The sequence below is a fragment of the Euprymna scolopes genome, chromosome 34 (assembly GCF_053919585.1).
Source record: "Euprymna scolopes isolate OS-2025 chromosome 34, ASM5391958v1, whole genome shotgun sequence".
NCBI lineage: Eukaryota > Metazoa > Mollusca > Cephalopoda > Sepiida > Sepiolidae > Euprymna > Euprymna scolopes.
Genome location: NC_136515.1, coordinates 73,585,106 through 73,607,605, shown reverse-complemented (window position 1 = coordinate 73,607,605; position 22,500 = coordinate 73,585,106).

Sequence of the window (22,500 nt, the reverse complement as noted above, 5' to 3'; positions counted from 1 at the left end):
GAAATAAAATATTTTTTTATATAAAATGAATGAATGATACTCAATAAAAAGGAGATGGATGTTGCTATATTACGAACAACAGACTTTGTAAAATTAACTTCAGTTCGTTTTACATAAACACTTTCGTTAAAAAATGTTGGTAACTCTCACATTGTCTTTTTAATATGTAGTCGATGACTTTCTAATAGTTAGTCTAACTAGAAAGATATCGAGGAAACTAATGTCACCAAAAATTTTCTGTTCTGATTTTTTTTCGATGGGAGGGCTGATTATTTGTAGTACTTATTTTGATCGGACAATTTTTCTTATCTTGAGATATATTTGTGAAACGTTTCGATCGGTGTAGTCTCCGACATTCGTCAGGCATTTTTGAAAAGAAAACAGGGTGACATTTCTCCTTTCTATTTCTAAGATGTATGACAACGGTTGGAGGCTACACAGACCGAAGCGTTGAACAAATAACACCTGAGATGAGAACGACAGTCCGATCAAAACGAGAAATACAAATAATTATCCGATTTATCATATATGAATGAACAGTGTTCAACTGCAATGACTAGGACTTATTGGTTAAAAAAACACGGCCTTACAACCAAGTTAGAATCCAGGTAGTTTTCCACTATGAAAGTTGGCAAACTTCACGTAGCCCCTCTCTTATACCGATGTCCTTTTACAAAATATTTTAGATAGAAAGATATTGGGGATACCAGTAAACCATTATTAATTTCAACAAAAAACATACCGGATATGCATCTTCCATTTTTTGGGCGTGTGGGATTACCGCTTATCAAGGACCGGAAGTCATGAAAGGGTAGGTGTTAATGAGTGTCAAGTAGGTGGTGAGACAACACCGGCATGATAGGTAATTGGGGAAATAAGGTAAAATTTAATTATATAAAAGGATTGCTCATCAAGAATTGATTAACATTAGACTTGAAAATGACCATAAGCTTGGCATTGATTTATATTAGACTTGAACATTTACATTTGACTGGAAAATGATCATGTTATAATAAGCTGGGGATCAGCACGACAGTATTTTACACCACAGAAAAACTGGCATGAGAGAAACTTTGCTTATGGAATTTTGTTTAGTTTGGTTTCGATGAAAGCGTAAAACAATCGAGACACATCTATAAAAAAGAATACATCAATACACCAGACAGCAGTATGATAAATGCTTTTCTCTATTATATCTATGCATCAAGTCAAACAAATATACCGAATACGGGTTGTGTTGTATTCGTTATAATATATTTATATATTGCCTCCAAGTAAGTAAAGGTTGAAGCGATAAAAAACCGAGGGCGTAAAGATAAACGCCCAAAGGTGAAATGAATAACTCGACTCCTTTGATGTCGACCTTATTCTCCATTTTATTAGTCCTAGAGCGAGACACGACGAGGCTTTCTGATCGTCTACGACAAGCTTCAAATAAATCAATATATATTGAACATCGCAGCGACAATGTTTGCCGTGTACTCGAACGCACAATAATGTGTACCTTTGATGTCTCTCTCGAAGAAACAATCCATTTGTTGAGACGAGATTTTTTCTCGTCAAACTTTAGCACAGACTCTCGCAAGAGAAGATGAAATAGTACGTGATTATGCATTAAAAAAGTTATATGTTATATGTAGACGAGCGTGTGGGTACGTGAGTGTTATATTTCCGCGTGCCGATGCGTGTATAAACACTTTTTACTCTAGTGTAATTTTTTAACAAAGACACTTGCTTGTGTGTGAGTAAAACACAAATTGGGCACCAGTATTAGTTTTTAAAATACGAAGTGCCTTCAACAAGTTTGAAGACGTTTTTTTGTACAGACATTTAAAATTGTCGTCGACTCTTTAAAAAATCAGCACTTTCTTGCAATCTATCTTATGAGATGACTAACCAAACTTTATTGTTTCACGTTCATACGAATGGCTCCACCAGGAATTGGAATATCCCCTACGAAATACTAATTCTCATAGATGGCGAATATCAAAATGCAATCTCGACTTAACGACATTTCAGCAGAACGATATGCAATAAAATTCTGGTTTTAACTTAGAAGAAACACATAAAAGTATAGAGTACTTCAAACTGCTATCTTTCAAAAATCGAGCATCAGTTTTTGAGGGCATATTATTTTTAAGAAAGGCATAGAGTCTGTGAGGTAAACCAAATAATAATTTCATAGATAAGGACCGTCATGTGTGTATAGACACAGTAAGTTCAGAGTTTAATGTCAGTGTGGGAACTGTACACACTATTATTCGCATGGAACTGAAGATGTGGAAGATTTCGGACAAGTTTTCCCCAAGGGTGCTCAGAGATTATCACAGATTATTTGACCAAATAAACATCAAGACAGTTTCTTACCTTCTCTATATTCCAGGCTTTGCTTTTTATAAAGCAACAACAATATGACGAACGAGCACTAAGTTTCTATTAGCAATTAAATAGATATGGATTTGGATATTGAACTATCTACGAAAGAATTTTAACAGTATCATTTTCATGAGTCACAATTAAGGTTAAATGTGATATTAATTATTAGAGAGTAAAATTTATACACATTTATAAGGGCAAGAACGAATGTGGTTAAGCCTGCTTATGTATATTTCAAATAATATGTAAACTTTTCTTTTCATGTACTTAATTAAAAGGTGAAATAAATATTAAATTTAAAGAGGAAAACAAAAATTCTCACCACTGTAATAATTTCAATATAATACAGAAACAGTAACTTATTTTTTAACAATCTAATAAATATGTGTCGCTTAAAATTAAGTAACTGACTGGGTGTCATAAACACTATACGCACTTTGAACGCTAACGCCTGCTTTTATCATTGGGCATAGAAACAAAACCTTATTTTCACATTATAACTACTATAAATATATTTTTCAAATATTGTACTCGTATTTTATTTCTTCAAATCAATCTTACCACAAAAATGTTGAACCGAAGACCGAACGTTCATGACTCCTGGTATAATTTGGTTTTTCACGCACAGAGAGGGAGAAAAAGAGACAATCTATATACACACACGCATATATATATATATATATATATATATATATATATATATATATATATATATGTACATATATAGAGAGAGAGAAAGAGAGAGAGAGTAAGAGAGAGAGAGAGTGTATCTTTCTTTTCTCCTCTCTCTGTTTGTATATATATATATATATATATATTTATATACATCTCTCTCCCTCCCTCTCTCTCTCTCTCTCTCTCTATATATATATATATATATATATATATATATATATATATATATATAACAGAGAATAGCTATATTTGTAATAGTAATGTTACAAATAGACTTACCGCAAATAAAACTAGAATCGGACGATCAAGCCTTTATGTGCTTTAGACTTAACACGCAACATAACATTAGTTACTTTTATAATCTCTGCCGCTATCCTTAGACCCAGGACTTTACCATAATAAACAAAGTCTCTGACAGTATAGATACGTCATTTTCCCTCGACACTAGCGCACAAGTGCATGTATTTGGCCGCTACAAGGCCCACCACAGAAACTGGCTTGGATTTTCTACTTACACAGACGCAGCTGGTAGCACACCACATAGCTTCTCTATATATAATTTCCTATCACAGATAGTTACGTTTCAAACCCGTTTCCCAGACCAACAAGAACAACACGCATCATTTCTAGATCTGTTTCTGACCACAGTTCCTGAGGATTGTGTTACGAATACCCACATCCCACTTGAGAACGCTGATCATACAGAGAAAATGGTTGAAATAACCTTAAACTCTAGGGCCAAAACTTAAAAGCCATTGCTCAAAACAACAAGATATTATAAAAAGGCTGACATGGAAGCCATCAGGGATCTCATCAGGGACGCCCCATTGCGAAATATCTTGTCACTTTCTGCTGAACAGTACGCAAATGAGGCCACTGAATGGTTCAAAATGGCAATTGAAGCACATGTTCCCACGCGGAAATTTAATAGCAAGTCCCACTTTCCCCAATGATTTATTTCTACTTCTGCAGCAGCCATTGCGCAAAGGCAGCATGCGTACCGCAGATTTAACCGACATAAGTCCAGTTCAAACAGACAGAAGTATATAGAAGCCAGAGGTTACTGTAAGAAAGAAAAGAAATAGAGACAGTTTAGAGAGAATTTACTGAAATCACCAAAAAAATGCATCGAAGCATAAAAATTAAGAACCTATGATTTCCGGAAAATCTACAACAGTGTAGTAAATAATGGGCAATCAACAATTACCCTACTATCCAACAATCATGCGGTTGTTTGCTTAGCAACTGAGAAGGCTAATATCCTTGCCAGTCGGTTTGCCTCCAACTCCACACTGGACTCTGCTAACCACCCTCTCCCACACTTTTCTTTGCGGCCAGACGCCACACTAGACGATCTGAAAATCACCCCTTCTCAGGTACATGCTACAATAAAAAATCTTGACACTTCAAAAGCACGTGGACCTGATCTCATCCCGGCTGTGCTATTAAAAAAGTGCTCAGCCGAAGTAGCTTCAGTTCTCTCCAAACTTTACAATAAATGCCTTAATGAATTTTGTTTTCCTGCCTGCTGGGAAACTGTTTCTGTAGTACCAGTTTTCAAGAATTCTGGAGAAGGAACTGACCCAGTAAATTATCGCCCCATTAGCCTCCTTCTACTTTTCGCCTAAATATTTGAGTTCATAATTAACAAAGTTTGAGTTCTGCACCATGCATATAAAAAAGAAATGAATACGCCCATCATTTGCCCTCCACTGCATTTAGCCCCAAGATCTTCAAAGCCTAAATACATTTAAATTTGAGTTCAGCATCATGCAAAACTGCTAAACAGACATATACAGAAACGTTTGAACAAATATAGTAAAATAGTCCCAAAAACGGAGTGTTTTTATTAGCCCTTAAATAGTCTCTGTGGTACACCCAAGAATTGTCGCAAAGTATAGACAAATAAAATTATATAGAAATCAGTTAGTTACAACTTTTCAGAAAGTTTTTAAAAAATCCAAGGCATTACATTTTTTAATAAGCACAAAAGTGTACATTGTTAGCCACTTTGACCCGAAGGGAACGCGTAGGGGAGCCACCGGGATTTTTTCAGAAAATCCGTTCTGTTACATTTTACTCATATCATGTTTAATGTTCGTGCAAAATTTCCAAACATTCAAAGGTGTAGTTAGAAAAGTGCGGGCTGACGAACGGACGAACTGACAAAGGTGAATTTTCAGGCCCACCCTCCTTTTGTCGGGGGACCAAAATATATCAAGTATGTTCTATACTTCTTCATGTATAACGTGCCTATCAGCAAAGAAGTGCAAAAAACTATACTAAACTCACAACGAGTTAAAGTGCAACTATGAATCCTGTAAGTTTCGAGCGGGATACTTTGACGTGTTTGGAAAAAGAAATTGAATGAATAGGAGTGTGCAAGTATTTGACAGCGTGGCATTGTGTATGTGTGTGCATTTACCTTGTACTTGCTAGTGTGTAGCTGGATGTGTACAAGTTAATTAAGGCTGGATACATAACATTTCACCTTGCTACTCTTGGTAGTCTGTCCCGAGTATGGTCTAGGGTGCTTTATCATTTGACTGGCTGATGAATCTGTCTCTTAAAACTGATTTATACACACACACACACACACACACACACACACACACACACACACACACGCACATATATATATATATATATGCATAAGCCCACATATTTTATATTGAATGCCAAGAAAAAGCCACACAAGTATTTTCAGAACCAATAAACAAAAATCATATACAGAAGACACTTCTTTACGAAACAGAATAATCTCTTACTCCCTCACTTCCAATATTTCGTTACTGTATCTAGACAACAAATACTAAAACCAAATATTACGTTTGGATTCTTCACACTGTTGTTTTCGATTTAGGCATTTTAGAAGGCAAAGTAGTGAGAAGAAAGGCAAAGAGAAGGTGGAGAGAAACTGTTTTCGATTGGACATCTCTTAACAGTTGAGCGTCAATCGACCAACTTTCTCTGGATCCCAAAGAATGGCAAAAAATAAGTCACGTAGCTGCGCAATCCACACCAAGCGGATGGTGCGACTCATGATGTGTCTCGAATATTTTTCTGGAAACTTTTAGTTCTGTGTAATCTCAGACTTTACTCAGGTGTATCTTGCCGAACTCTTGAATGTTCATCTCAAACTTGTGGGTATGCACGGTATTTTGAACAGAACAGTTTTTAAAATTTTACGGGTAGTTTTATTTTCTTCATTTTCCCGTCAGCTCCTATAAGATCGTCATTTAGAAATTCTTATAAGTTAGTAGTTGCACTCATTGCCCAATCAGATATGCGAATATAATAATGCCTTAGCTGTACAATCCCAGCCTTTAGAAGGTTACATCAGTCAAAGTATTGCGAAAAAAATATTCTATATAAGAACAGTTTTTCGGCAACGGACGCAGGCACGCGTATATAATATCTATGCAAATGACCGAGCATGTGTGTGGTAACGTCAGGGCAAGGTACAAACATAAACATTACAAACGGAAGAACGTGTGTGCATACCGAGCATTTCATTAGACATGAGTGACGTCACAGCCGAGAGAAGTAGTCACGCGTGGCCAGAGAAGGTATAAACATATGTCTTTTGTTAAAAACTAAAACAGCGAGTTGAATTGTTTTCCTCTTTTTTAAAGTATCTTGCGACGGTGTCTACAACTTGTTGGGTTCCTACATATTAACGACTTTGTTAAATTGCGTCTTATCTACAAAACTCTTAAACAGGAAAACAGTTCAAATTTAAAACAGTGCATATGTGCGCCTGGGGAAATATCAGCAGCGGCGAATGGACGGCTTGCTTGCGAAGAGATTAGAAGCGGTAGTAACCGAAAAACGTGCTGATGCAAATTGGTAAGTGTGCGCGAGAAAAAAGATAGGAGAAAAAAAAAGAGAAAAAGGACAGCACATGCCCGAGAGAGAGAGAGAGAGAGAGAGAGAGACAGACAGAGAGAGAGAGAGATAGAGGGAGAAACAAAGTAGATGTCAAAAGAAAATAGACGAATAAGGCAAAGGAGAGAAATGGCGGGTTGTGGTCTGCGTGGGATCGGAGAGGAAAAGTTTATACCGCGCGAGATGGAGGAAGTCCAGAGAGTCTTTTTAAATAATTATAACGGTAATAATAATTTTAAAACCCACTGTTGTCAAAAGAGAAAAAAAATGCTGACCGGATTTTTCTACCTTTCTTTCCTTTGTCTGTATGTAATGACAATGTTACGTAAAAATAATTACGAGATTTCAATTTTAGTAAAATTTGTGAAACCAGCAGGGGGAACCCGCCTTTGCCCCGTAGTAAATTACGCTTAATACATACAGATTTCGTTTTTATTATTATAGAGCTAATTCTCTATTGAATATTATACCTAATATATAGTACTGATTTTAAATGTAATAATAAAAATATCTTGGGTGCCATCAGCTAGAATCGAAACCAAAACAGTTAGCTTTCCATCCGCGTTCTATTATATAAATCTCTAGCCCTGTTCGCTAGCGTTTGGGCTGAATTGTGACACAGATAAGAAAAAAACACTTGTAAAATTAAACAACTTTTTAGCTATGATTAGATTACGCATATGCAACCTTTTAGAATCGTCGGCAACTTGAAATAAACATTTTGCATTCCTGAATTTCCGAATTTTGTACACGTTATAAATCCATCCAAACAAAGATTTTACTCGTTATTAACCATCTTTGCTGTATGATTACTATTCCCTGTTACGTGAGAAATTGTTTTATAGTTTACCTGTTATATACATACACATACATTTACTGCTATATTTATATAGATATCTAACCTGGGTGTTCGGCGTTGCCCGGGTGTATGGAGGTGTGTGTTGATAAAAAAAAGAAAAGAAAAAAATGGTATTAGGCAGGCACACTCGAACCCGTACCGCGAAGGAGGAAAAGAACGTGTCAAAAAATCGTGACGTCATTACCGTTGCGTCCATCGCCAAACCGTATCTTGTGCATTTTTAAATTAAGGCTTGACAATCGAAAAGAGAGGATGGCTTTCGAAAATATAGGCGAAAAAGGTGACCCCTCCCTGTAGAAAAGTGTCCAGTTGAGGGTGATGAAATAAAAGTTTTTAGTCAATTTTTCGATATTTGTCGTCCAAAGGGTCGAGCGTCAAAATGATATCAGTCTTGTGAAAATCCGTCGCCTCTGTCGAAAGTTTTAGGCATACATACATAAATACATGCATACATAAATACATACATACATAAATACATGCATACATTTAAACAAACAGGTGAGATTTATATTATAGACCACAATTTTCTTGTTAGTTGACGTTCTAGATAATCGATACACAAAATACAATTAATCATTTCCACGTCGATCGCTAAATTAAAATAATCATTGTTTTGGCAATTAAACTCATGAAACAACGAAAAACCTCAGAGTTAAATTGGCTTAGACACAAATACAAATAAAGAATTTTAAAGGATATTCACTGACATAATTGATGCTAGAATTAAGTCACAAGTGGAAAACAAACAAATGAAAGAGAATATCACTGTTGACGTATGGGTTAATTGCACCAAAGGAAATATTACAATGTCTTCAATTAGTTTATTCAATAAAAAGATTAGCCTACGTTTTCGGCGTAGAGTTGAAGATGATGAAGCCGTTTTACGACAGCCAGTCCCAGCTCGTGATGTCGGATTTTTAGCCGACGAAAATGGAGTGGGATTGGACCAACTCTAAGTATTGAACATCGACATTTTGCAATGAATTGCTCCCTTGCTTACAATATGTACTCGTCCTTGTAATCGTAAGAAATAATGCACTCATCTGCCCTGATCGTCTCAGTATAAGGGATTACTAAAAAAACTGTTTCAACACAAACCGACATTAAAGGGCCACAGTTAAAAAAGAACCGGCAGTAAATGAACTAAGCACTACGAAAACGGAATGGAGGGAGTAAGTAGTTTTTAAAGAAATCTCTCTTTAAAAATCTACCAATAAACAAGTAAGTATCCAATTAATTCGAAATTTTCACCGATAATTAAGGGAGGAATGCCTTTTATAACACTGTACTGTTTTCATAATCATTATTCGTACTTAATGTTTTTTGCCTAAAACCCCCCTTTGCTGTTTTGTAGTAAAACACATGCTTCAAATAATCAGCCGAAACATGCTTCAAGTAATCAGCCGAAAATGAACAAAATATATTGTATTATAAGGAGGATGAGGATTGTAGATGAACAAACAAAAGACAGTGCACGTATCAGATTTAACGGTTAGGAAATCCGAATTTTGAATGTGAATAATTTTTCAGCTATTGTGTTTTGAATCATATAAATAAAAAACAAAACAAAGCTACAGCTTTATTTAAAGATTTTTATTGAAAAAAAAATCAGATAAAATGGTTATGTAGTAGAGCTAACACCTATTCAATTAAACTGCCTTCGGAATCAATCGCCACCTCGATACGGGTTCGGAACTGGGAGGATGCATTTTCCATCTGCACAAGTGGGATTTTGGCGAACACTTGGCTAATGGAGGCGATCATGTCGGCTTGGGTATTGTTAAACATAATGTTGTTTTTTTACTCTAGGTATGACCAAACGAAGTAATGAGATTAAGGAAGAAACGGGGGCAGTAATATAAGAGTAACACTCATAGAACTCTTCTGAAGCCAAGGCTGGGTCTCTTTAGACTTGTGGGTCGGTACTGAGTAAAACTGCAACACCCAATGTCTGCCAGCGGCCACTTATTTGCACCAGAGGATCACTACACTCTTCAGCATATCAAGGTACACTTCGATGTTGATTTGCTGGCCGACTTCAGAGATGTGAGGTGGCATGACAGGGCCCCCACTTGGAACCACACCAAAGATCATAACCAGTTCTTAAAACTTTGTTTTCATCATCCTGCCCACATTCCTGTTATTCTTGTCAATCCAGCGACACATTTTGAAGGTGCTGGCAATAGTCCTCTTATAATAACTTGAATTGGTAAAAAGCATGAGTTTTGATAGCGACGCATCTTTGATATCGCTTTTTGAACATTGTGTCACTTTCAGACCTGCTTGAAGGCTCCTAACGCTCTTGGGATTTGTATACAATTGGCCAACTAGCAAATAGTTTGTAACCAAAAACAACGATTTTCATCAAACGGAAATGGAATCGTGCCGTCATTTCTAGGATACCAACTTTATCGTTCCACTCTGTACTCCTATCAGCTCTGTGTATTTCCCTGAAATAGAAACATTGTTTATCATGTCTTTCTGATGATAGTGCCATGTTTTCTACATTTCATCTATAGACTTGTTAGCAGAAGACATTATCCGCTTAGCATTTCTGATCTTTTAAATGTACGCTTTCTTTCGCTGTCAATTAAGATACATCTTGACTCCCGAAACCACTATCGCTATATAATTAACGCTGGACATTGACTCCCGTAGTCATTTTAAAAACTTTTAAAATAAATAAAAATGTTTATTTCAACAAGCCTTTCGCAGCGATATTAAATATCTTGTAGACATGTAAGAAAAGTGGCACTCCGGATTGGGACAGAAAGTAATATTTAATCCGTGTCTATATACTTTGTTTTAGGTTTGTGTATTTCTACGGGAGGGGATGTTTTTTTAATATACTAGTTGTCCCCCTTATGCTGTCCTTCACATCTGTCCCTTATATTTACCTGAACAGATGATGTTAGCCGCTTCTTCAATGTGTAAATCAGCTTTTAATGGCCATGTTTATTATTCTGCATGGATGAATCAAATAAACAAAGGAATTATCTTTATACAACCATGTGTGTTTATTCGTAAGACTAACATGAACAAATACAATGGTTTTTCTAACCCTTATTAACTATAAATACATGCAATATTCGCAAAGAATGAAAGTCTCTGAAGATTTCGCAGGGTGACTAGAATAGCAATTTGCATTATTGTGCAACACATTTCGGACAAAAAGAATCAATAGTTATTTCGGGGAAGGTGAAGTTTTGCCCAAAGAAATTGAATCTGAAGTTATTGTTGCTTTGTTCTGTTTCAAGCTGGATAATTACAGTTGACTAATAATTTTAGTGTCAATATATTTGCTTGGTTTCATTATATCTTCTATTGTCGATATATCTTTCATTCGTGAGAGATGACATGCTAAGCCTCTTTTTGAAATTATATTTTACTACTAAGGAATGCAAGGTAACAGGCTCTGTCGATTTGTCGAGCAGTTAGTCAATTTTATAATATACTAGCATAGATGCTCGGCGTTGCCCGGGTGTTTGGAGGTGAATGTTGAGCAAAAAAAAGTGGAAGTAAGAAGGCAGGCTTGACCCGTACCGCGAATACCTTAATTTTTTTAGCCAATTTTTCGGTATTTGTCGTCTGAAGAAGTGGAACTTCAAAACGATACTAATCTTGTGACAATTCGTTGCCTCTGTCGAAAGTTTTAGGCAGACATGCAAACATACATAGATTTATATATTTGTAGCTCTAATTTTCGACCCAAACCGATTAAAAAGCTTGCCCTATCTTTGAATTTCCTTTATGTAAAATTTCAAATGTTTACACCAGAAATTGTCTTTAGTAATTTGGTAAAGACCGAAGCAGTCAATTTTTTAAAAACTTTGACCCCTATTATGACCCCTTAACATTTATTGTTTTGGGCTCAAATCAAGTTATTAAGTAAAATCCATGTCCAATGAACCTACATCTAAAATTTGAAGTGTTTATACCCCAAACTGGCGGATGAGTTTTGTAGAGTTCTCAAAGGTCAAATCGTTGAGCTTTGGCCCCTTAACAGCCACATTTATGGCCGAAAAGTGATTACAAATTATTTTTCCCCAAATCTCACTACCCTGCATATCAAATTTCAAGTCTGTAGACTGAAAGTTTACGGGGTTATGTGTAGGGAAATGTACACAGGCAGACAGGCAGACACGTTCACTTTTATAGATATATATATTTCACTTCAATAAATGCGTTAATAATTTCGTTGGTCTTTATTTTTTGGAACTGGAAACATCATGAGCCCAAATTTAGTTGCCATTTCAGAATGCAAAAATATACCGTGGCCATTACACTCGAACGGTGCTGTTACATTTTCCCTCTCGAGCCCACACGCCGTCTGGTACCGTCGCAAAGAAACAAACAAAAGAAGGAAAAATATAAATCCGACTCGCGGTTCTGTTAACAATAATATTCAATATCTTTTAAAAAGTTTTTTTCGCAACTTTTTTTTACAACTCTCTGCCTTATAGCATATGCGTTTTCAAAAGTGTTTTTTTTTTCTGCTACCTGACGCCGGACATAGCTAGTGTTTTCTCGCCCTTGTTTTCACATGTCCGTCTTCGCCAGTCGCAACTTGCTGCGCTTCCTGACCACGGGGTTTATTTTTATTTCATTTTGTTGTCGCGCAAGCTCGCGCACTCTTGCTATTTTATATATCGTTAAAAGGGTTGCTGCTAATATTTTTCGCTAGTCTGCTAGCTTACGGTTGCTGCTGATTTTCTCGTTCGTAGACGCTCTGTTACAATAACAGTGCGCCACTTTGTTTCAAGAAGTACATGATATATGATTAAATGCTCTTAAAGACAGAAAGAATGGTCGGTAGAACAAGAACAGATACTAAAAGTTTTACGTATATCAAACAATAACAGTGAGAATGCTTAGTTTTTTTTTTTTACAAGCTAATTGCAGTAATTGATAATCTGTCTCATTATGCATACAATGGGAGTTAATTTTGAAATATAATTTACAGTAATACATACGTAGAGTTTTTTGCTGTTTTTTTCTTTTTATATTTCGGAATCTCAGACTTGGTACTTTTTTTCTTGTATATAATTAGCACTATGAGTCTCAGTACGTCTTTAGACCAGCCATAATTAACTTTAAAATACAAATTACACCAATAAATGCGTAGATTGATTGTTGTTTGTGCATCTCAAACTGTGTTGGTTACTACTTACTAGCATTTAAATAATAGACACACAAGTTCAGTTTTTAATGCGGAATAAATCAAACTCTGTAAAAAAAGTGACATTCTGGATTATGGCAAAAAGCATAATTCAGTATATGTCTATTTACATAGTTTTGGCTTACTTTATTTTCACAGAATGGAAAAAATGTTTTGTTTTTTTTACTTATTTTATAACATACGTGTTATCCCACATATATGGCGTTCACGTTTTATTAGGCCTCTTATTTTCATTTATTAGTGGCGGGCACATTAGTTAAGCCGACCTTGTACGTGTTGCCCTCGAAAACCGTTATCGCTGCAAGTTAACCACTAAATAGTGGCCGTTTTGATGCTTCTAAAATGATAGAAAATGATTTGCTTTAAAGAAGGTTTTAATTGCAATGTTGTCTTAGTTTGTATAAATAAAATAAATAAATGTCATTGATTTTTTAGAAAACCACGTATGTGCTTATATACTGTGTTTATTCGTCAGACTAAAATGGTTCGATAAAACGTTTCGCTTGCCTAAATTTACTACACATACATTTTACCTTAAAGAAAGTCAGGAACTCTCTGATGAATCTGCCGTTTGACAAGAATACCAGTCGTGATTATTGTGACATTCCATTCGTTTCTTTTTTATTCTTGACGCAGGATAAATAGTTAAATTATTACGAGCATACTGTGATTTTATAGCAATATCATACACCTATAAAATGAAAAATATATATATATTAATACGATAGCGTGTGTGTTATTTTCTGTGCGACGCTCATACCCAGGTCGTATAATTGTTATGTACTTCCATGTGTTGTCTTAAATAATTTTACCAAGAATTCTTCATAAGATTTTATTTCGGTTTAGATTATAGCTAGTGACACTTTAGTCATCTATTTATTTTGTAAATAATAATAAAAAAAAATGTTATTCCATTTTAACCCCAAACAAGGCACGGTGCCACTTTGAAGCAGGGGGTACTATCATGGACATAAGTTGAAGGGGTATTATAAAGGGGGATGAACAGCAAGATGTCTGTTCACATTAAACATGAACTTCTGCATATCAGTACAGTTAGGAAAGCAGAATCCCGGAAGGGAATTTCAAAGTCTAGCGATTCTTGCAAATAAACTATTAGAGTAGAGGGATTTCTTACACTTGGGGATTTTTTTTTTACATAAGCATCACCACATTATCAAGGCTCAGAGGCCACTCAAGGATAAAGGTTAAAGAGTGTGCAGTAGAAATTGGTCAATATAGTAATCATTAGTAATGAAAATTTGGTAAATTTGATAACTTATATGGAACGGCTCATCAAAAACTTATTTACTTTAGACTTGAACACAACCATATTGTAGTCAGCCGGAAATCTTCACTGTATAGGGGTGGGATTTTGCTGCTTATCGGGGTATTTACGTCGATGGGGTACAAGTGCTTGCAGTTCGTCGGAGCATTCACCATTAAAATACTTGTAGAACAGGCAAAGATATGCAGCATTTTATCGAGGGGACAGGAGCTGGAGCTTAGATGACAGTTCAGGACCTATCAGGTCGGCGATTCCCTTTTGAACTGTGTCCAGGAGTGAGATACTAGTAGCAGATACGCCAGCCCAAATATGACGACATAACTTAGTACGTGGGCGAATGGTGTCCTTATAGAGGTACAGGATGCTTTCAATCGTAAGTAGCTTTCTAAAACGAAAAAAAAAAGAGCCTACCTTCTTCACAACACCCTTGGAAATGCTCTCAATGTATCTGTTCCAACTCATGTTCCCTGTGAACGTTAGACCAAGAAGTTTTGGTTTAGGTTTCGATTATAACTGATTTTTTATGAATACTTTTATCACGAATTCTTCATGAGTCTTTGTTTCGGTTTTGATTATGGTTGAAGGAACCTAATATATATATATATATATATATATATATATATATATATATATATATATATTGATAAGTTTTTTTCGGTTTCGACTCAAGCTAATGCACCCAAGTCATACGGGTATATATATATATACAAGTTAGAAAAGCATTTCATCCAAGGTATGAAAAATGTTAAACAAAATCTTTTTACTATAGGCTTTAAAAATATAGGTACAAGATTCAATTTGAAATGTATTTATCTTCAAAGTGTACTTTTATAAATTTCACAAAGTAAGGTATGCAAATTTAATACCTTATTTTGTAAAATGTTTAAAAGTGCACTTAGAAGATAAATAAATTTCAAATGTAATCTTCTACTTTTATTTTTAAAGCCTATAGTAAAAACATTTTGTTTAACAATTTTCATGCCTTGGATGAAATGCTTTTCTAACTTGTATCCTCTCTTTTTAAGATTATATTTTATTTAATTTATTAATTTGGATTTTAAAAAAGATGAATGTGATTTTGTATGTATTTATAAAAACTCTCCTACTCTCTATGTCAGATTGTATTTCTCCTCACACCGCATCTCATTTTTGCAACCTCCTCTTTGTATTATTACAGGCCTAAATATTCTCTCTGTTTCAGTTGGTAATTCTCCTCACTCAACAACTCTTTTTTGCAACTCTTTATCTTTGTCATACATGTCTGAATAATAAGAAAATCTGATTTGTTTTTAACAAAAACTTTAAAATAACTTTTTTAGATTAATTTTTAACACTCTTTCAGAATAGAAAATCTTTACAATTTAATAAGGAACATATTAGATATAGGTTTCATCGAAAATATTCAGTAGATAACGAAAAAAATTGAGATGAAAATTTCAAAAGGAGTGTATAACTGGTTACGCTCAATAGTAACCCTCAATAGCGAAAGACTTTGTTATTGTTATTCTATTATTCTTATTATAATTATTATTATCATTTTTAATGTTATTATTATTATTATTATTATTATTATTATTATTATTATTATTATTATTATTATTATTATTATTTAAAACCTTTTGTGTCCTGCGCTTTCGCGCGCGGACTAATTTTTTTATTTTTGAAATCTCAACTTTATAATATATAAAAATCGATAGAACATTAACTCTATAATAATATATACGAAATCTGCAAGAATTAAAATATCATATCTAAGTGTACTTTACGACCGGGCTTTGTCGGGCGTTTGTGCTAGATTAGATAAATACTGTTGCCGTTTTAACAAAAAAAACTTCAATAATATCACAGCGCCTTTATTTACACTGAACCTCTACAGAATGCAAACATCACAAAAAGTGAATAAAATAATAAAATATTTCGCTTAACTTAATTTACTAAAAATAGATTTTATGTTCGAAATAAATGGTAATCTCTAATGAATTCGCAGTGTAACCAGAATAGCCATCTGTCTTATTGTGGCAACATATATAAGACTCGTAGAATAAATAGTTCTTCCTGCGAACGTGAATTTTCGCTCAGTATGTGGAATCCGTAATTATTATTTCTTTGTTCTTTTCCTAGATGGATAATTTCTGTTGACAAAAGCATAATATACTCGAAATATTTAATTTAATTCATTTATGTCCCTCGGCGTGTCACATTCCTATTTAAAGAGACAATTATATGGGGATCGTAAAGACTGTATCCAATTATTTACGTAAATAGATCTATTCGTTTTTCGAACAGCAATAATAAACTTAGAAATATAATTATAGAAATATAATATACTAGTAAGCCGCCAGGTATTGTCCGTTCGTTAAATTATATATTATATAAATCTCACCTGTTTGTTTAAATGTATGTATGTATGTATGTATTCATTTTTCGACCAGCAATAATCAACTTAGAAATATAATGATAGAAATATAATATACTAGTTAGCCGCCCGGCGTTGTCTGTTCGTTAAATTATCTATTATATAAATCTCACCCGTTTGTGTAAATGTATGTATGTATGTATGTATGTATGTATGTATGTATGTATGTATAAATAACGTTAAATCGGCGAAAAGCATTAATTCCTTCACCATATACTGGGCACAGTTCTACAGGGAGGGTCGCTTTTTTAGCCGATATTTTCGAAAGTAATCGCCTTTTTCCGATTGTCTCATTTAAACTTATGACACATCCGGTTTGGTGACGGGCGCGACAGCAAACACGTCTCGTTTTTTTGTTTTCACGTTCTTTTCCTACTTTGCGGTACGGGTGCGAACCTACCTGCCTACTACTACTACAGAACACATCCTCAAACACCGGTGCAATGCCGGGAAAACAGGGTTGTCCAAAATAAAGTAATGAATGCAAAAGTTTTAAATAATATGGATTTGGTAATATCCTCTAGAACTGAAACGATAAAATTTGTTTATGTCTACAGTGGCGTTACCGCCAGAGCTAACGACAGATGGACACACAAGGTTAAGAATGAAGAGATTTTGAACTATGAATTTTTTATCTTGCACATGCGCAAAGGAAAAAAAAACAGGAGCAATGTTTTATTCAACTTAGCCTGCAAAAATCAACTGTTCTGTTTTCAAATTTGATCCCTTAACGTATATATATATATATATATATATATATATATATATATATATATATATATATATATATATATATAAGCAGACCGATTTCATGGTACTTATTATTGGGTAAATCCTAGCATTGCCTGTTATTTAATACGACAGCCACCGTCGATATCATCTGAACTATCGCCGAATGGATAAAGAAGTTAAAAACTAGACGACTTCAAACAAAAAATATGTATGCTTGCAGGCTTGGGTATTAGTCAATCTACTCTCGGAAAGGTTAACTGTTTTCCCCCTTTAAAAAACTTAGCAAACAATTTACAGCCTAAAAACTAAATTGAAAGTAAGCCACATGTTCACATAACATACATATAAACATCTAAATTAGTAGACAGAATATGCCGAGAGGCGTTTGATATAAACTTTTAGCACGCACACACCGCGAATGTCATATATATATATATATATATATATATATATATATATATATATATATGAGAAAATAGTTAGTAAAACATGCTAAAAACAGTGTGAAAAAGAGTTTAACACATATTTCATTTGAAAAGGAAACACTAAATAAGTGGATAGCCCTTAATCCGCGGAGTTCCGAAGAAATACATTCCTTCTCATCAGAGGGTAGGATTTAACAAAATGCGGGATTGGATTTTGCTTGCAAAAGTATTTGATGAAACTACAAATAAGTCATAGACCTTACTATGTAACAGAAAGTGAAGCAGAAAAAGTGATTACACGTGAAAGGATAGTCTAACTTGGTTTATTTCATTACAATGCAACTATACTGAAAAAGGATGCATTACATTAGGATGCATTACATTATCCCTAAGATAGATCTCTCCGATTTTCGAGCAGCGGCAGTAAACGTCGAAATATAATTTATATCAACACATGCGCAAAGAAAGATTCATATTTCGCTAACCTGAACCAGAAGACAGAATCTAGAACAATGACAGGCACTACACTTTATCATTAGCTAAAATATCATCTTAAGTTTTTTTGTTTTTTTTATGGAAATGCAATTCAATCACAAAATGATGCCTCACATTATAACTGTGTCAATTTTCCAACCAAACACAGTAAAGTATAAAATAATAGTTGCACTAATAAACGAGTATATTTATTGTGTGTTATCATTTTTATCGGTATCTCCAACGTGTCTTTTTATAAAAAAAGCATATGCACCGAACAAGGTTTTAGTTCAGAAAAAAGTCAAACCTTTGAAAATCTGGCATTTTGAATTAGAACATAAAGGCAAATTACCTCATTCTAAACGTACCTTTCACTTATCTTTAGAGAAAATATGAAATGTAGTACAAAGACACTTAAAAAACCAGCGATAGACGTACGGGAATTGTAATCGTTTCATTTAAAAAGTATGTTATCTGCATGTTTAACAAAAATTGGTGAACATTTTTTTAAAGACACCGTTTATATATATATATATATATATATATATATATATATATATAACTACTTCATTTAACTACATAAATTAATATACGAAGTATTATTTTATGCGTAAACTTTAAGTATTTACTTCAACAGTTCTCAATACATAGGTAGATTTAGGTAGTAAGTTATAACTTACAATATATATATATATATATATATATATATATATAAATATTTACTGCAACAGTGCTCAATACATAGGTAGAGCTAAGTAGTAAGTATATATATATATCTAAATATATATGCTCAATACATAGGTATAGCTAAGTAGTATATATATATACATATATATACACATATATTATATATATACCTGGCTAAGTTATTCATTAAAAGGCGTTGAGTGAAATTTAAAAATAAAAATTAAGATACATGTTATATTGGACACTTTAAATCCAAATAGCTGCAACGCGATGTTTTACCTTTATAAAATAAACGAATGTTTATTTTATAAAGAGATATATTATTTATATAAAGCCAAAAAATACTGTATAAAGGCAAAAAAATAGCGTTGCAGCTATTTGGCTTTAAAGTGTTCGATATAATACGTATCTAGTTATATATATATATATATATATATATATATATATATATATATATATATATATATATATAAGCGAGATAACCCACTGATAGAATTCAGATGAAAAACCTGAAAGATATTACTTAAAATAACAATTTGAGAGTGATCCTAGCCAAAAAGGTAAAACTCAATATTAAAGAATAGAGCAATATATGAGTTTTGTGGTTAAATTTTAAATTCACAAAAAAACAACATATATCACATATATTCGAATTAAGAATGTATTGTTTGACAAAGGAATGTATAGAAGGGGTTATATTAATTTCCTTAATCCATGGATTTTCATTAATGGATTCGGTCGCCCTCATTAAAATTAATATAATTCCTTCTATATATTCCTTTTGTCAAACAATACATTCTTAATTCGAATATATGTGGTATATGTTGTTTTTTTCAGAATTTAAGATTTAACCAACAAACTTATATATATATATATAGTATGTAGTTAAATGGAATTGTAGAAGGCGGTACAATGCAGAAGTAACGGAAAGACACAAGCTGAAGCAAGTGAGAAATTTATTAATACAACTTATAAATACATGTGTACATATTCATATTTCATATACGCAGTATATTTATATTTGCACAGTGGTTACCTGGGAAAGTCGGTCTGGTGGTATGTCCGTGTAATATAATATTTCGAGAAAGATCTCTTCGTCAGATGTTTACTTGACTCTGACAAACGTGTAGTTTGTCAAAGTCAAGTCAACTACACGTTTGTCAAAGTCAAGTAAACATCTGACGAAGAGATCTTTCTCGAAATATTATATTACACGGACATACCACCAGACCGACTTTTCCAGGTAACCACTGTGCAAATATAAATATACTGCGTATATGAAATATGAATATGTACACATGTATTTATAAGTTGTATTAATACATTTCTCACTTGCTTCAGCTTGTGTCTTTCCGTTACTTCTGCATTGTACCGCCTTCTACAATTCCATTTAACTACATACTATATATATATATGTATATATATATATATATATATATATATATATATATAACTAGCATTGCTTGGTTGTAAAATACGCTTAAATATGATATTTTGATTAAGGCAGATTTCGTAGTTATTATTATATGATACTGAACCCAGTATATAGTAATGATTTAAAAAGTTAAAAAAATGAATCGAAACAGAAACGTTTAGCTTAGAGTTTACTTTTTATTTTGACGTTAATGCCTTAGCTCTGAAGAAATGGTTGCTGCAAGGCGAAAAAATAAACCTGAAATGATAGCTATTACGTTACGTATGCATATGTGTAATGCCATCGTTCCACCTTCACTTGGTTCGAATACCGAATATACTAAGCTTCATGTCTGTAGGCCAAATACTTACAGATGAGTTTTGTAGGCAACATTTTATAATTAAAACTACGTATTATATATATATATATGCATAGATAAATATATAGAGATAGGTGTGTGTTTAAATGAATAGAAAAAAGAATTTATATATGAATAGTAACACACAAAAACAAAAATTTACAGGAGTATAGATCAGATAGACAAATTAGACGAATTACATTTGGGACAATTATTAATTTAAGACGATCCTGTGGAAAACGTTAACAGTTGCGGTCAAAGCAGAAGGCGATATAATTCTGAATAGAAATTTCAAACATATTATTTTCCTGTTGTTTTAAAGATATTGGTACCCCGACAAAAGGAGATTGGATCTGTAAATTCACCTTTTTCTGTTCATGCTTTCGTCCGTTCGTCTTTCCGCAGTTTTCTCAATTACTACGCCTTGGAATATTTAGAAATTTCGCCCAAACATAAAACATTAAACATGATATGAGTAAAATGTAACACAACGGATTTTCCAGAAAAATTTTTTTTTTTTAATAAACACAAAAGTGTCAATTTTAGCCATTTTAATCCGAAAGCCCCCCCCCCCCAAACAGTGCCTTTCGGGTTAAAATGGCTAAAATTGACACTTTTGTGTTTATTAAAAAAAAATGTATGCCTTGAATTTTTATAAAACTTACTGAAAGGTGGAAACTGATTTCTATATAATTTTGTTTGTCTATACTTTGTGATAACTCTTGGGTGTGCCCCAGGGGTTCTATTAATGGTAATAAAAACATTTCATTTTTGGGGACTATTTTTACTACATTTGTTCAAAATTTTCTGTGTATATGTATTTAGCAGCTTTGCATGGAGCTGAACACACATTTAAATAATTGGGGATTCTTGGAACTAAACGGGGGGTACAAATGATGAACTTGGTCACTTCTTGTTTGGGTACTTTTGAGGCTAAATGGTAGAGAGAAAAGCTGAACACGTTTAAATTACAAACTTTATTTATGATTTATGAATACCAAAATCCAAATGAGTTTAACGGATTACGATATTGATGTATTGTAAGTTATTTAAAGTATTATGATAACATTTAGAATTATATGAATTAAATGAAAAGTTATATTTACATTACTATTTATAACGGCTATTTCTTTGCATTGACTTTAACATTAATAGATTTAAATATTAAGAAAGTGCCGCTTGGTGGTATTAATCGCTACCATTGTGCTATATATAATAATTTGACTCCTAAACTGCCATTATTTGAAAACATATCTCGCGTATTTGTTAGTTCTTCTAAAATCCAAAATATTCAAAGCAACTTAAATTATCAATATCGATCTCCACTTGATTGATGCCTTATCTCTTGTTCGTGTAGTTTGTGTTTTCGTTATTATATCTATAATTTGAATGTATCAATTTTGATACTTTGGACGGAAATTGCTATTTCTTTAAAACAGACTGGTTTATAAACTTGATTGATCTGCGCCAGATTTAATGATTAACAAACGTAATAGATGATGTCAGAGATAACGAATCAACATGCAAATGAATACTTTATTTCGAATAGAAAAATATTTATTTCTTTTCCATATATGATCGATCGAGGGTCATCTAACAAATGTTTTAATGTTAAATACATGATCTACTGAATTGGTAAGCTGTAGTTGGTGCTTCGGTTAGTTCGTTACTGGAAATTTTAATTAAAGTTAAATATGAGGGTTAGCATTAGGGCCGGGTCTATTTTTTTATT